At 39.0% G+C, this 16,033-nt stretch overlaps 1 long non-coding RNA gene across 1 annotated transcript; it reads right to left on the bottom strand.

Annotated features, from left to right (window-relative positions):
- Positions 1 to 1,580: 1,580 nt before the first annotated feature.
- LOC148213818 (uncharacterized) lies at positions 1,581 to 13,461 on the bottom strand. Its single transcript, XR_015793759.1, has 3 exons — positions 13,206 to 13,461; positions 4,098 to 9,399; positions 1,581 to 3,342 (listed from the first exon to the last, which is right to left on the bottom strand). It is a non-coding gene; the product is annotated as an uncharacterized LOC148213818 (long non-coding RNA).
- Positions 13,462 to 16,033: the final 2,572 nt, after the last annotated feature.

The following is a 16,033-nucleotide window of genomic DNA, read 5'->3' as shown; positions in this document are numbered from 1 at the left end:
CATTCCATTCCATTCCATTCCATTCCATTCCATTCCAGACAGTCCCCTACTTGCAAACTTTCATGTTACGAACTTTCACCAATACAAACAAGATGGACCCGGAAGTCAAAACCAGAAGTCGGGCCAGAAGTCAGAACAGGAAGGTGGGAGAAGGCGGAAAAGGGTTAGTTTGTGGTGTACCACAAACTAACCCTTTCCTGCCTTCTCCCACATTCCGTTTGCATTGGATGTTTGCATTGGACTTGGAGTTCCCAGAAAGGGTTAGTTTACATGGCACACTCCATTGCCAGGTGAGGCAGGAGAGGGGGCAGTGGCAGAGGACAGGGAAGAGGGGGCAGAGGTCTCCTGCCTTGCCTGGCAACAAAGCATGCCATGCCCCACTGGCTCATCCTTCACCCAAGGAGCCATCGCCACCTCTCCTGCCTTGCCCAGCAATGGAACACATCGCACCCTGTCCTTCATTCCCTTCTCCTCCTCTACCACCCCCTCTCCTGCCTCACCTGGTGATGCATTGGCAGCAGAAGATAGGGCTCCTCTGCCCACACCACTGCCCTGCCTCCCGCCTCCCGCCTCCCGCCTCCCGCCTCCTGCCTCCCGCTCTTTTTTTAACATTTAACATTTTACTTGGTTGGACTTACGAACAAAACAGACTTATGAACAGCCTCTTGCAACATAACCTGTTCATAAGTAGGGGATTATTTGTACTTCAAAATGTAAAATAAGCTCAAAACTGGAATGAAACTAAAATTTAAGACAGACTGAGGACAAGGTAGAAAAATAGAAGCTTCTTTCTCAAGGGAAAAAAACTTGCAGGAAATTGAAGGGCAGATCTTGGCATAGTATTAACACATAAGTCTTTGGCAGGCATTTGAAGCTTCTCATTCTGCAGATGAAAAAGTAGAAATGAGATAAGTGCAGTAATTCCATTATCCCCTCCATTATATCTTCACTTCCCTTCACTTGTGGTGGTTGATGTTCTTCTCAATGAAACTTCTTCATTCATAAAGGCTCTCAGATCCTTTAGAAGCCTTGGAAATCAGGGTCCTAAACTATGGACAAAACAAACTTTTAGAGACAAAAGAGGTCCCTTATAGCATGCAGTCTCCTCCTATACATGGAAGCCAAAGAGACCATGATTAGAGGAACAGGAATTAGCAAACTTGTCCTTGGTCTGCCTACTCGCATCTATAACTTCATTCAAAGACATCCAGTTTGAAGAATATGATTTTCTTTCATCCCTTTTAATCCATGCTGCATCTGACTTATAGGAAAGGCCATATATGTCTTTATGTTAGGATGCCAATGAAATAGCAATTAGATCTAAAATTCTTGAAAGAGGCTGGTGAAGTTCAGCATTTGAACAGAGATTCTTTCTTTTCTGAGATTTAACCTTTCTGGTTCCGTGTGTATCTGTATGTGTGGGTTCATACATCTACTTGTAAAAATATCACTGCAGCCATACAGTTTAAAAAATACATTCCCACTTTTTTTTTTTCCCATTTGGTCAAAAGGTGGCAACCTTAATACATTTAAACAAAAATGTTTATTTTTTCTATAAGTAGTAAGTAAAAGGCACACTGTATCTATGTTTGCTCTCTTACTAAGTGACTCATTGTTGTACTAATTCAACATCACGTATGAGAGAGTGAGATGTCTGTTAGAGTACAGCTTGCCAATAATTTTTCTATTCTATCTTTTCTTAATCAGAGGGTAATTCAATAATACAGATTGATTTTCGAGTACTTGCTTAGTCTGCATTAAGATGTTTTGTACATTTTGTTTATACAGTATGTAAACTTAGGCATTAAAAAAGACAGTGACTTCATGCAAAATCATGCAGACTCTTAAAACTCTCATTCTTAAACCTAAATTGACTAGGTACCTTTGCGCATAATTATTTGGAAATTCCCTGATCCCAAAGGAGTTTATTCTATTGAAAACCAAACAATGTTTTCTATTATTAAGAAGAATTAAGGTAGGATCACAATTTTTTTTTTATTATTTCTTCTTTTTTCAAAAAGTGGGTAAGTCACATTTTATTATGACTAAGTTTGTAGCAAGTAATAGACATTGCAATGAGTGAGGGGGGAAAAAAAAAACCTCTGTCATAGCTGAAAATCATAACCTTGCCCTTCATTTCTTGGGACACATCCAGATAGCTGATTTATGCTTTTTTCCAGTCTGTGAGGTACCACAAATTATCCTGGCATATTTCTTTCATTATTCTTTATTTATGGCCAAAAGACTCAAATAGCAAGTTACAAATACAATCTAAAATTTGACATTAGATAAAACGATTTCATAAGTAAAATATTTCATAAATATTACATAATACACTTAAAACCACCACATAATTTGCTCTGTCCTGACAGCCAATTTCTTGTCTCCTTTAGTATGAAGCCAGTGAGTGGTACTATCTTGACAGCTTTAAGATGGGACAAGTTAAAGAAACCAATTGGGTAGATTTCCTGCTAGTGGGAAAAACATCAATCAATTGCTCTGCAGAAGGAGGCAAGTTTTGACAGATAGACTAGCAAGTTTAGACAAAGATCAGAACCTGATCTGTGAGGTGGACGCAGGCTTTCTGCCTCTCCTGTTTTACTAGGAAGCCCCCACTCTTTTTATAGATCAAAGATTACAATCTCCACACATCCTGCAAATGATCCATGGATGATCTTGCTCTCTTGCATATTCTTTTGCTCTCTTTCACTCATTCCTGCTCAGCTTTCTCCTTGCTCTTCCTCTTACTTTCTCTGTATCATGCACTCCTATCATTCTGTCTCATCTGGTTAGCTTGAAAGGAAAATTGAATTGAAGATCTCTTTCTTCACAGCCATATTGGAGAAGGAGGAAGAGGAACAGCATGCAAGCCCAAGGTTTGAGGAGGCTTTGCATATTATGCTCTAGCATTACAAGTAGCCCTTTGCCACTTCATGCTTAAAACCTAGGTGTTAGGGGAAAGTTAATCTCCTTCCCCACATCTTTATTCATAGGGAAATTCACCTACACAGAGAGACAGATGTATAAAATGCATATTCCCATGTGTTATATCACTGAATTTAGGGTGATATACTAAATCAAAGTGATTTCTTGTTTATGGAGGGTACCATACATTAGGCTTCTTGGACACATGGCACCTCCTGTTAACTCTTGATAACCCATGGAGTTATTTCCTGCTGGGAAGCATGTATTAATATTCTCAGACTGCATGATCCTCATATTCACAGAGGTCTCTTCCCTCCCTCCCTCCCTCCCTCTCTGTAAGATTTGTCTTCCATGGACAAAGTTAGAGGGGGGTTGGCCAGGAGAGGATGCTACTCAACTGGGCTTCTGTAGATTGCCCTAAAAAAAATAAAATAAAAAAGGAAACATAAACATGACATGTTTATTGTCAATATTCACAAAATCTTTTCTTTTTTTTTTTTTTTACCTTGTTACTTATTTCCTAGGACAACTGACACAAAAGAATTGCTTCTCTTGGTTTCAGTTTTCTACCAGTTCTTGGTTGTTAGTACCATCATGGATCGTACACATGCAAAATGAAGAGCTGTACTGCACTTAAGCTGCACACTTGAAGCTGCTTTATTGTTCTTAAGAGCAGCTGGAAATTTGTATAGCTTGGCTTCTAGAATATTTTTGAGGATTATGAATTATATCAATATTCTTTAGAAACCTAATTGAATATATATTGCAGCGGTTCTTCTCTCTGAAATACTCTGTCTCTGAATAATAATTACTGGCATAAACAAATTACATAAGAGGCCCAATTGTTCTAGGGTGCTATATCAAATGAAAAATACATTTTTATAAACAGGGTGAACAGTTCTTTTGTCTTTGTATTCCAAACATTTTATTTATAAGGTTAATTCTTAGTCCAGGTGTGCCTTTGCACATGGTTTTTCAAATATTTTTCATTGTATGAAAACAGCACCATTACTTTGAGTACTAACTTCAGTCTACTATCAACATTCAAGAGATGGGTTGTATAATTTTGATATTAAAGAATAAAAAATATGAAGAGAATATGATGCTACTTATGGGTGATTTCTAACATTACATTGGTGGAAAATTAACTTTGCCTTTTCTCTACCACTCACCTGTGCCAGTCACAAATGCTACAAAGAGTGAAGACTCTCCCCCAGTGGAACAGGATGTGATGGCAATTTTCTGATCTATGATTGTAATAAAAGATTTTGATTTGATCTGAAACATTAAAAGAAAATTCAGGCTTCCTGAAAATCAGCTGGAAGCATCCTACCTTATTTATTTATTTAATTTACTTATATGTCATATTTATATAGCCGCCCATCTCACACAAAGCGATTCTGGGCAGCATATAACAATGAAATAAAATAATAAATGATTAAAAACAATCATTATAAAAATAAAAAGTAATTATTAAAATGAAAACATTAGCAACAATTTAAAAAATTTTAAATGTGAAAATATAGAAAGCCCATGGAGAAAGCAGAATATCAATTACAGTGGAGCCATCTAAGAATGTTTCCAGTTCCCAAAGACCCTCAGGCCTGATGACACAACCAGGTCTTGAGGGACTTCCTAAATGACAGCAGGGAAGGAGCGAGCCTCACTTCAGGAGGGAGAATGTTCCACAAGGAGGGAGCCATGCAGAGAAGGCCCACCTCTGAGACCCAACAAATGCAAGTCCCTGGCCGAGGGAATGTGTAGCATACCTTCCCTGCCAGATCTAATGGGATGGGCTGATATAATCAGGGAGAGGCAGTCCCTCAGATAACCTTAGCAGGAACTCTATCCATCAAATGTGCCTTCATACAGTTTTGAAGGATAGCCCTTTTTTTATTAGCCCATTCTGTCACAGTGTATTCCATTCAGGAGAGTTTAACATTTTCAGAAGGCTCTGAACAGTGAAGGGAGAAAGAGGATTCAGAAAGTTAGCATCTTAAAACTATCCACCATCATGATATTGAACATAGTGCTTTGTGTTTTTCTTTAAGTTGCATAGACTGGATCACGCTTTATCATAATCGTTTGATGAGATGAATTGGCTTTTTGTATATAATCACGGAAGAATACTTCTCTTCCCCAACCTATCACTGGGTGATAGGCAAATCAATGAACAGAGGAGGAAATAAGAATGAATGAAAGGAGATTGTGGTGACTACAGTAGCATGCATTTTGTGTGACCAGTTTAAAGTAGTATTCTCCTAACTGATTTGCTCCAAATGTATTCATTCTGTGACTCCTATAATTCCCAGTTTGGTTTAATATGTAATGATCATCGATAATATAGGAGCCTTCAGCATCTTTCTTTGTTGAAAGATCAGATTGTGGGATAATCTTATCAGTAATTCTCTAAACCACTGCTTTCCCCAAGAAATATGACCTTGCAAACTATTTAGTGTCTTCCTATGTTCAGTTTCTGAAGCTCAGCTATAATTTGCAAATGTAAGTCTTTCATCTAAGTTATTAAAATGCAGCAACTGTTTTTCAGACTTTCACTGTTCAGGGATTTTTTGTTCAGTATAGCCTCAATTGAACCTGAAGCAGTTTTTTTTTCTTTTTTCTTTAATCTGGGTTAATTTTATTCCTATGTTTTCAACATTTTTTCTCTCAAAGAGAAAACATATACTTCACAAACATTATTTTTAAGTCTTATAAACAATTTGTTAAGACTGTATGATAATATTCTTTATAATCAGACTAGAAAATTCTTGAGTTGCTTGATCCTCGCATGTTATAATTTTCCAAATGAAATAAAACCATGTAGTTTCCGAAACAAAAGAATGATGGAATGTTGTCTAGAAAAAAAGTATCCTAAATAATGAAGGAAATTACAGTGTTACTGATCATGAAATAAAGACAGTTTAATAAAATCTTTAAGATGAGCAAACCTAGAGGAAGAGGATGAGACAGAAACAAAAACAAAAAAACAACAAAAAATATCAGTCTAAACACTGACAGAATCAGTGCAAATTTCCAGACCAAATGGGTGCAAGCGAGATTGAAAATCAAATCTAGAACTGCAGTATATTTAATGTAGTTATATTAGAAATTAGTTTAACTGGAGGACATCAAGATTACTATATGAAATGCTGGTATCTTAAGAATAATCATCCTTTTTTAGATTGTGTTAGGAAGGTTGTAAGTTAATTGGTACAAATTACTGTCCTTGGTGATAATGCCCAATTAGTCAGTCCTTTCAGTAAAACAAAAACCATCCAACACTCTGCACTTTTAATCCTGTTATTAGTTTATTGTCCATATTTTCCACATCATATATATTGTCACATAAGAAATTGATTCAGTTTGTATTGTTAGCTACCCAGTTTGTTATTGTGACCCCCTGAAAAACTAGAATACATATTTCATTGGATAAATGGTATTTGAATGTGTGGGAAAATCCTTTGCCTGAAAAAGTAATGAAACAAGAAATATATTGAAAAGTTTTATAGCAAAGACACATTTATTAGCTATAGAAGCAATATTTTTCCTAACATATTACCTACTGGTAATAAGGTGGACTCATTCCAAAATTCACTATAGTTCCTCCCCCCACCCTCCACTACAGATAGAATAGCTTTTGCACAATCTCAGGCTCCCTGAAATTTAAAACATTCATTTCCTCTTGGAGCATAGTCCTTCTATGACATCATGTCCAAGAAATTCATCTATAAGTTTAGCTCCTCTTCAGCCTTCCAACATCTCTCAGTTATCTGCTAGCTTTCAAAGGGTTTATGATATGTCTATGGTGAAGATAAAGATTATTGGAGCAGGAACAGAGAAGCAACCACCAGCAAGTTTTCACATTTTTTCTTGCCTTTTTGAGAGGTGGAGGCATCAGCCCAAGAAATTGCCTTTGCTTAGATGCAATGATGAGAGGGGAAAACCTGTGCATCAGAACAGTGACAATAGTTGATTAATCAGCTTGGACATCAGCAAGAACAATAGCCAACATAAGCAAACATCCCGGTATTTCCCACCAAGTGAAGCGAATGAAATGTTAGCGTCTGAATAGCAATGAGAATGTACAGACCTCTGCAAATGAATCCAAGGGAAGTTACAGATTACCCAAAGTGGTTTTGCTAGCTTTAAATAGCATTTAATCTGGAAATATTCAGTATCTACAGCAGTTCCTTAAAACCACACAGGGTGCTCCAATTTTCCAATATTTATTAATTCTTGTCCATGAATGGTATTTCTGGGTATCCATCCTAGGGCATCCTTCTTTAAAACAATATCATTATATTTCAGTATAAGCCAGTTTGAAGTGGTTGTTAAGGCACTAGGCTAGAAACTGGGAGTTTTAGTCCTGCCTTAGGCATGATGCCAAGTGGGTGATCTGGGGCCAGTCACTCTCTCTCAGCTTAGGAAGAAGGCAATGGCAAACCACTACCAAAAGCTGTGCCAAGAAAACTACAGAGACTCATCCCGGCAGTCACCAGAAGTCAACATGGACTCAAAGGGGCAAATATACGTTCAGGATCTCAGGTTCAGAAAAAAGCAGATTGCTAGTAGAATAAGAAATTCTACTTGGGGAGATCTCTATGGCTAACTTTATATATAGTACCAAATATCTCAATGTCCCTGTAGAAAGACAGGGAGGGAAGGAGGGGGAGAGGAAAGAAAGGCAGATCCCACAATGGTTTGTTTGCTAAACTCTCTCAGGATCCTATTCCATTTTCCTGTTATACTCTATGTGTGTAAGTGCATTTAACCTGTCATGGAATTAAATATATTGTCACTTGAGGCCTAATTTGAAAGCTAATTGAATAATAAAGAATTGTTGTATTTTCTAACATACAGGTAGTCCCTGCTTAACAACCATTCATTCAGCAACCATTTGAAGTTACAACAGTGCTGAACAAAGGGACTTATGACTGATACCCAAAGTTATAGCAATCTGAGCCCTTGGCAATCAGTTCACCCTTATGACCAGTTGCCAAGTGCCCCACGATCATGTGATCGCCATTTGCAAACTTTCCTGCCATTTGCCAGGAAAGTCAATGGGGAAGCCAGCAGCGAAGGTCACAAGCTGCTGCCGCCTGCCAAGAGGACTCCCTCTCATCTCCGAGGGCTGGCTGAAAAAGCTCCATGCTGAAATCCAAGCAGAATTTTGGCATGGGGCATTTTCAGGCAGCCCCTAAATCTCCTTGTACTAAATGCTCCTGCACAGGGCATTTAGTGCATAGAGGACTGTCTGAAAAAGCTTTGTGCTGAAATCCAAGCAGCACTGGGGACTGCCTGAAAAAGCTTTGTGCTGAAATCCAAGCAGGACTTTCAGCCATGGAAGATTTTCACCCCTAGAGTGGAGAAGCCTCTGAAAATCCTCTGTGGCTGAAAATCCTGCTTGGATTTCAGATGGGACGTTTAGTGCACGGAGCTTTGGGGGCTGCCTGAAAAAGGACTGGCCAAAATCCAAGCAGGATTTTCAGCCATAGAGGATTTTCAGCCCCAGAGTGGTGATCCTTCAGAAGCCTCTCCACTCAGGGGCTGAAAATCCAAGCAGTTCTGAGGCCCTTGCACACCTGACCTGACCCTCCCATGCACCCCTATGCACCCCTTGGTTCCCTCCCCCACCTGGCAGCACCTGGGGCTTGCAACCTCCTGCAAGCTTCCCCACTGATTTGATTATGAGAAGCTGGCAGGAAGTTGCCTTGCCTAACAACTGGGGCATTCACTTAACAACCACAACTGGGACTGCCAGGATTGTGGTCGCAAAGTGATGCGGCACATGATATTTCACTTAATGACTGCACTGCTTAGCAATGGAAGTTCTGATCCCAACTGGGTTCGTTACGCAAGGACTACCTGTATTATCTTTTGAAAGGAATGTTTCAGCCTATCAAACTGTTAAGCTTGGGAGGGAGGAATTAAGAGTGCTTTGGTACTATAGAAGAAGAAAGAACAGGTATGAACATGGTACAAGAAGAAGCTCATTGGTGGAGAAAGGAAATGTTTTCTTTTCCATTCTCATTAACCAAGCCAGTTTCAATTACTTTCATTCTCTTATATTAAGCTTAGTTTCATATTCATTTCGATTTAAAACTGTACACTGAGAGTGCAATCATATATTACCTTGCCTAGAAAGGCATACTGTGGAGAAAATCTCCCACAAATGTAGGATTCAGCTTCCTTCTCTGCTGCACCTTTGTTCTCCTGCCATTGTCAGCATTTTGAAAAGCCCTTTGGATCATCCTTAGGAAGTCCTCTGTTTCTCCAGGATAGCTCTAGAAAACTCACCTGTTTCTCTGTGTCTTAACTTCTATTTCTTTTTCTCTTCTTTGTTTTGTTTATGGAAACTGAAAACTGTCAGCGGACAGACAAGTGGACCAAATTCCACATTTGCGTCTTGCAGAACTTGAACGTTGCCCTTCCTCTGGGCTTCCTAGCAACCTACCTGTCAGTTTATCAAGAAGACTTGTATTGGATGAAGAAAAGGGAAGATGGGGGAAGGAAGAGAAAGGCAAAACAAATGTAATATACTTAAACAACTAAAAGAAGTCAAGATTTATATTAAAAAATGATAGCAGTCACAAAACAAAATAGGAGAGGAAAATAATAAGAACAAGAGTCACAGGTGATGCTACTGAAAGGCTCTTAAAAAAAAAAAGAAAAAGCTCTGTTTTTAATCACTTCCTAAAACTACCAGGGAGGGGGCTGGTCCAATCTCAGGGAGAGCCCATTCCATATTATTGGCACTGCAATGGAGAAGCAGCATCTTCTAGCTTTGACTTTCCTAACATCCCAGAAATGTCAGATGACAAGGAGTTGCTTCCTACATGATCTAACAGGCTGCTATAAATCCAGTTGGCCGAGTCAGTCCTAACACTAGCACCTTAAATCTACCTGGAACTGAAATGGTAACCAAGACCTGCAATATACTGTAGGTATAATATGCATCCAATGTCAGGAGCTATTTAAGCCACAGGCTTCTGCATTCTGGACTATTTATAATTTCTGGGTAGTCTTTAAAGGCAGCCCCACCTAAAGAGCATTGCAGTAGTCTACATAAGTGATGAGGAGAGCATTTGCTGCTGCCACTAGGTTCTCCTGTACCAGGTAAGGATGATATAAAATAGAGAACAACCAAGCACAGTTGTTGTCTTCACTATCTTGCTACACCTTGCCTCTGAAGGTAAGGGGACTCCAATTTTCCTTGCATTTTGCAAAGCAGTAAACACTTTCTTATTCTGAAGCACTTTGGGAGCAGATGATGAACCTGGGTTGCTTTTGTAATCATTGATTTTTAACAATGGCTTTAGTTTTGTATGTAAACCTCCTTGAGTTGCAAGAAGTAAGGGCAGTATGGAAATGTTGTAATGAATAAACATAAATAAAAAAGAAGTTCCAGGAATTACAAAATATGTTCTAAGAAAATTCATAATACCCCAGAACGAGTTAGGAAAAAAAAAGCCTCTTCCTTAAGGATAAGAAGACTTTTGGGAATTTAAGATTTATTTTGTCAGGACTTTAAGTCTTTTAGGCAATGGGTAATATCTATGTATAGATACACATTTGTCTTACATTGAAGAAATTTTAGAAAACTCCTAGTACTTAGGATGTGTGAATAGGTTCTTCTCAATGATATTCAGAGTTCAGCTTTGAATTGGGACTAGGTAATAGAGTGTTTTGAAAAGCATTCTTCATGAGAAATGTGCATTAGTTTATGAAAAGGGTAAAGGATGACATAGAGAAACCTTTGAGGGTAATACATGTAGAATATCGGTACATCATTAAGCTGGGCACGAAACCTGGGTCAATGATTTAATTACTCCACAACACAGGAGTACTGTAGTGCGTGCACATTTTTTGTAACTCTGTTAACAATGGGAAAAAGAAGGAAGGAACGTGCTATGTGAATGTTCAAAATAGATGTCACAAGAACATCTAGTTTCACATAATGCATGATGTTAACTTGCTGTGTGCTTCTCTGCAGCCAGTAATCTGAGGAGTAGGCAGAGAAATGTATGCATTGGGTAAAAGTAAGTATTTCCAGAAAAGGAGAAGAGAAATGTATGAGTATGTTCCCTGCTGTACAGCAAAACTGGACAGATAATAATGCATGCTATGCTTGTCCATTTCATCCCTACGCGAACGTGTCCAGTTCAGCAGTCCTTTACTTTAACTTCTCCAGGGTTTTATTTTTCTGATGAAATATAACAATCAAATAATAATAATAATAATAATAATAATAATAATAATAATAATACAGTGATAGTACAATTAAAAATAGAAAATAATGAGCTAAACTGAAGAAAAAAAGCGGGGGAGTATTTTCAACCAATACATCAACTAATTTTTGTGTTAGAAAACTGCCAGAGTATTTGCAAGAGTTTTGGAACAAAGGAATGGATGCACATGAAGCCTTGAATCTTCATTCTTGCTTCCTGTTTAGAATGCCCCACAAATATATTCATATAGCATTTAGGAACGAAGGTTGTTAGCTTGTAGTATTCATTGCTGGTGTGACATCCATTCTTGTCCTGATTTGTAACACTCTATCTAACATTTCTAGGCAATAATGAGTCCCTGGAGATATGTTAACAATTTGAAGTTTATCTTTCCTCTCAAAGACTACCCACAAAGAGTCACATATCAGTGTGCTAAGAGTGGTTAGATACCCCTTTGGTTGAGGAAATTTACAGTATTTATAGCTTAAGACTTCTTTGTTAAATGCCGTCATTATTAAGAAATGTTGATCTCTTTTAAAAATGTATCTATTCTATTTTTTTTATTCTTGAAGAAAATTTCAGGGCAGGGATATGGGAGAAGGAAGAATTAAGACATTCTTTCCAAGGTTCAAAACGGTAATAATTCATAACAATTTGCAAAGGCTGTTGATCACAGCTGTAACATTTTCACACAGGACTGGAAGTGAAGAAGTCTCAGTCTGTAAAGAGATATTATCTGGATCGGAAGTAACCATGCATTGCTTTTAAACATTGATAGCTATGAGGAAAAGCAGGCGCGTTCTGCATTGGCAAGTGTTTCGTGCTGCAGAGGTGACACACTCTGCCTTCATGCTTTGATTAAAAGTGTCAAGGTGGCTCTTTTTCCATCCTCTAGAAAAGTTTTTTTTTCCCCTCACATTCCTTAGGAGTAAAGGTTAGGTTTTTGTTTTGTTTTCTGATGCATTTAAAGAGGTACATCTTTGTCGAGCATTCATTCAAACCTTGCACAGACCTATATGATCTTTGATCCAGTTTTCCTAACCCGGAAATATTTGGTGGATATTTTAATTAGAATTCCTGCACTGAGCAGGAGTTTGAACCTGAGGGTTTAAATGCCCCTTTCTGGCTTTCTGGCAGGATACTTCTCTAACAATTACAAGACCTCATCAAGAGGCAATTGCTCGATGAGGCCTATGACAGGGCAGCCATGGAGCAGAAAGGCCAGTATCCTTCTCTTACCAAAAAAAATAAATAAATTACATTTTTCAAGGGTACTCCTAGCAAGGAGAGGAACTGACCACTTGAATAGGGGCATGGCTACTTTATTGTGTGGGTTTGATGAAAAAGACAAGGTGGCATTGGAGAGGAAGAAGTCAGGGTGTTGAAGGGAGGGGGGCAAAGAGGAAGAAACTAAAGAACCCCATGCAGAGAAGGCCTGCCAGCGCTGAGGGGCAAGTGCTGAGAAAACAGAAGCAATGGTGGCACACTTGGCTATAGGAGAAGAGCCCTCAAAGGGCCTGGAAGGACAGCGGCACTGCCTACCAATGATGTACTTCACCAACAAGACTAGAGGATGTGAAGGTCCCAGCCACAGCACCCAGAAGAAGTCAAAGGGAGCACAGAAAGGGTGACCAGAGATCCCTTGGACTGGAAGCAGGAAGAAAGATCCTTGGCTCACCATGCGACAGTTGGGAGAACAGCCAAGGCCAACAAAACCCCTGATCATTGCTGGCAGGAGCCTGTCATAAAAGGCTCCCTCCAGAAAAAACAGGGTAGAGAACAAATTATAAGAGGAAAGTTATAGATTTATTATTCACCACTTCATAGATCCAACCACATGTCATCTCCCAAGTGGCTTTGACCAACCAGGAAATGGCTTTGCAAACAGAAATTCAGATCATAGAAATAAGTTTAGAATGTAAGATTTATAATATTTCCCATGATAGTCCATAGCAATAGAAGATAAGAAATAGGAATATTATCAAAAGGGGGGAGGGAGGGAGGGAGGGAGGGAGGGAGGGAGAAGGAGAGAGAGAGAGAGAGAGATCATACCTTTGATAGATAAACAGTAATGTTTATTTTGTGTCTTCCTCTTCTGTAATAGATACAGAACTTTTTCCCAGCAGAAGTTGTCCTGTGTCCTGCCTGAATCTGTACTATCTTGGAACCTGTGGTAGAGCCTACATGGGCAAATGGGGAAAGGATGTGCATCTCCTATTTTTATGCAAATGCTAAGCTTGCATTCGCAGAGCCTTAAATATAGAGAAACAAAATCACCCCACATGGCTGTTTAAGAGTGGGGATTGGTGAATTCTTTCTCCTGCTTCCTCTCTTCCTTATCTAACAGCTGACTGGTGGAATTCTATCTTTTTTGGCAGGGCTCCACCATTCCCAATAGCTTTGTATGTTCCATTGAACTGTCAGTTCTGAATTTACCGCTTGGTATGGCACATGAATGAAATATGCTTTCAGTACACATTAGAGGAAATGCATTAACTAATTTTTATATAAGGGTCCTGAGCTGCACGCAAGCAATGCCAGAAGGAATGGCAATCATAGTATTCAGTGTGGGTAGGCAGAGATCTTGGATATTTTTTTCTGCCCATGAGATCCATTTATAAATCCATACTTGCCTTATTAAATGGTCTTCTGATACCTCCCTGATGAAACCTAGGTTTGTTTCATTCAATGGGATAATTGGTTCAATCAATAATATGTTCAGCATGAAGGAAAACTTAATCTTAGACTGAACGTAACACCAAAAATAATCCTGCACGGTGGGATATAATTGATCCTACCTAGTGTTGCTCATTATAAAACTTGGAGCATTACATTTAACTGATTCTCGCTTTAAATATGAAGAGCTGTTACAGGATTTTAAGACACTTGGAGATCTTAAAAGAGGCATTGCTGAATGTCAGGGAGACTTCAGTGGAATTAAGTTGGTTGGGACTTTTCCAAAAAGTGTACATTGGAGAGATACTGACAGCATTTTGCCCAGTTGATAAAAAAGCCAACTGTTATGATTTTTGCCTTGGTTTAAGTACACATGTTCAGATGTTATTATGATACTTCATAAAGCATTATGGTCACTACATTCACACCATACCCTTAACTTGGTTACTGAATAAACCTGTTTTCTGGGTTGACATAAATTGTTGAATCATAAACTTGCACCACACCCTATACTGCAAGAAGAAAATAATTAGGATTAAAACTAACCAAGGCCAGCATGTTGAATTAATGCCTAGGTACCTTCCGGACATCGCTGCACTACAGCTCCCAGCAGCCTTATTGCCATCATGGCATGCCATCATGGCTAATAAGGAGTAGTGTTATAGTTCAGTGACATGTGGAGGGCATCAGTTCACCATACCTAGTTTGCATCATTAGCACCCATCCCTTTTGTTGTTTTTGAACTTACAGAAGCCAGTTTGTGTGATTTTGATACAATAGTTCAGAAAAAAAATAAAGCTTGAGAATACGTTTGGTACTTTGGTGGTGGTGGTGGTGGTGATGGTGAATTATGTTATCTGTTCCAAACTAGCACAATGCTGTGACATAAATACATCTGAAGAACGATCACAAATCCAGTCTTCTTAAGATAATCATGGAAAAGATAGGTCAAGGAGTACCATATGAGTAGAAAAATGGGATGTAAAGTAAAATGAATGAATGAACGATTTCAGTTCCTGCCAGTCGCACTTGAAAACTGAGATAATTATTTATTTTGATTAGTCATTTGATTTTTTTTTTTTTTTGTCTTTTGCATTGTATGGTCAGGTCACTATAGCAGTCCAAGACTAGAAGGAAGGTGATTGCACATATTGTGTGCTGCAACTGCTCCTTTCCATCATCATCATCATCATTGTCGCTGTCAATGTCATCACCATCATAATCATTACTACTAACATTACTATCATCATGCCACATTGGATGGGAAGGGGGGGGGGGTTGTGGAATGAATGTTTTGTTAAATTTCTATTAATATGTCTTCCCTCCCATTGCATTTCTCTTGGGCTCTTCTCTCATCCCGGGATTTCTCTTTATCTCAATTAATTAACGAGTAGGGTGAGTGGGTGCAACTGCCTAGTCTACATGCATTTAAACATGGGTGCATCAGTAGCCTATGTACAGCTGTCTGGGCCTCAAGGCAAACTTGTCATCTGGGACCCCTTGTGGTGAGATTGCTCAGGATCTGAGTTCTTCCCCAAGCTGTGGCAACTGAGAGCAGATGAGAGAAAGAGGAAGACAACTGTTGCAAGTTGAAGGAACTAAAGAATATGGCTGTGTATAGAGTTAGCACTTTTCTTCCTAAACTAGAACATCTCTCTTTGGGCATGCATGCATTCTTTTCTGGCAGGACCTGTTACTGTATAGCCTAATCAAGCACCTCTTCTATTTAGACAAAAAGGCACCAGCTATGAATACAAAGGTGAGGTTACCATTCTAAAGGTGGAAGGGAAGGGAAGGGAAGGGAAGGGAAGGGAAGGGAAGGGAAGGGAAGGGAAGGAAAGGAAAGGAAAGGAAAGGAAAGGAAAGGAAAGGAAAGGAAAGGAAAGGAAAGGAAAGGAAAGGAAAGGAAAGGAAAGGAAAGGAAAGGAAAGGAAAGGAAAGGAAAGGAAAGGAAAGGAAAGGAAAAGATACAGACAGACAGACAGAAAATGATGGCATAGAATATTGGAAAAAGACATAACTGAATGGTACAACCTTGAATGTGAGGACTCAGTACTGCAACATTATGTTATGGGCTCCCCTTGTAATGCAACATAGCAGCACAACTTGGGGACATCAGGTTCCTGCCTGCTAAGATTTAGACAATTACCGAATGCATGGAGCTTCTTCTTCACTTCCCTTGGAGACACAGTCATCATCCCTCC

The sequence above is a fragment of the Python bivittatus genome, unplaced genomic scaffold (assembly GCF_059951505.1).
Source record: "Python bivittatus isolate LINGU-HERP-01145 unplaced genomic scaffold, Pbiv_v1 ctg000850_np1212, whole genome shotgun sequence".
In the NCBI taxonomy this organism is placed as follows: Eukaryota; Metazoa; Chordata; class Lepidosauria; order Squamata; family Pythonidae; genus Python; species Python bivittatus.
The sequence above is the reverse complement of the archived record's forward strand: the minus strand, read 5'-3'. Positions and strand labels throughout refer to the sequence as shown.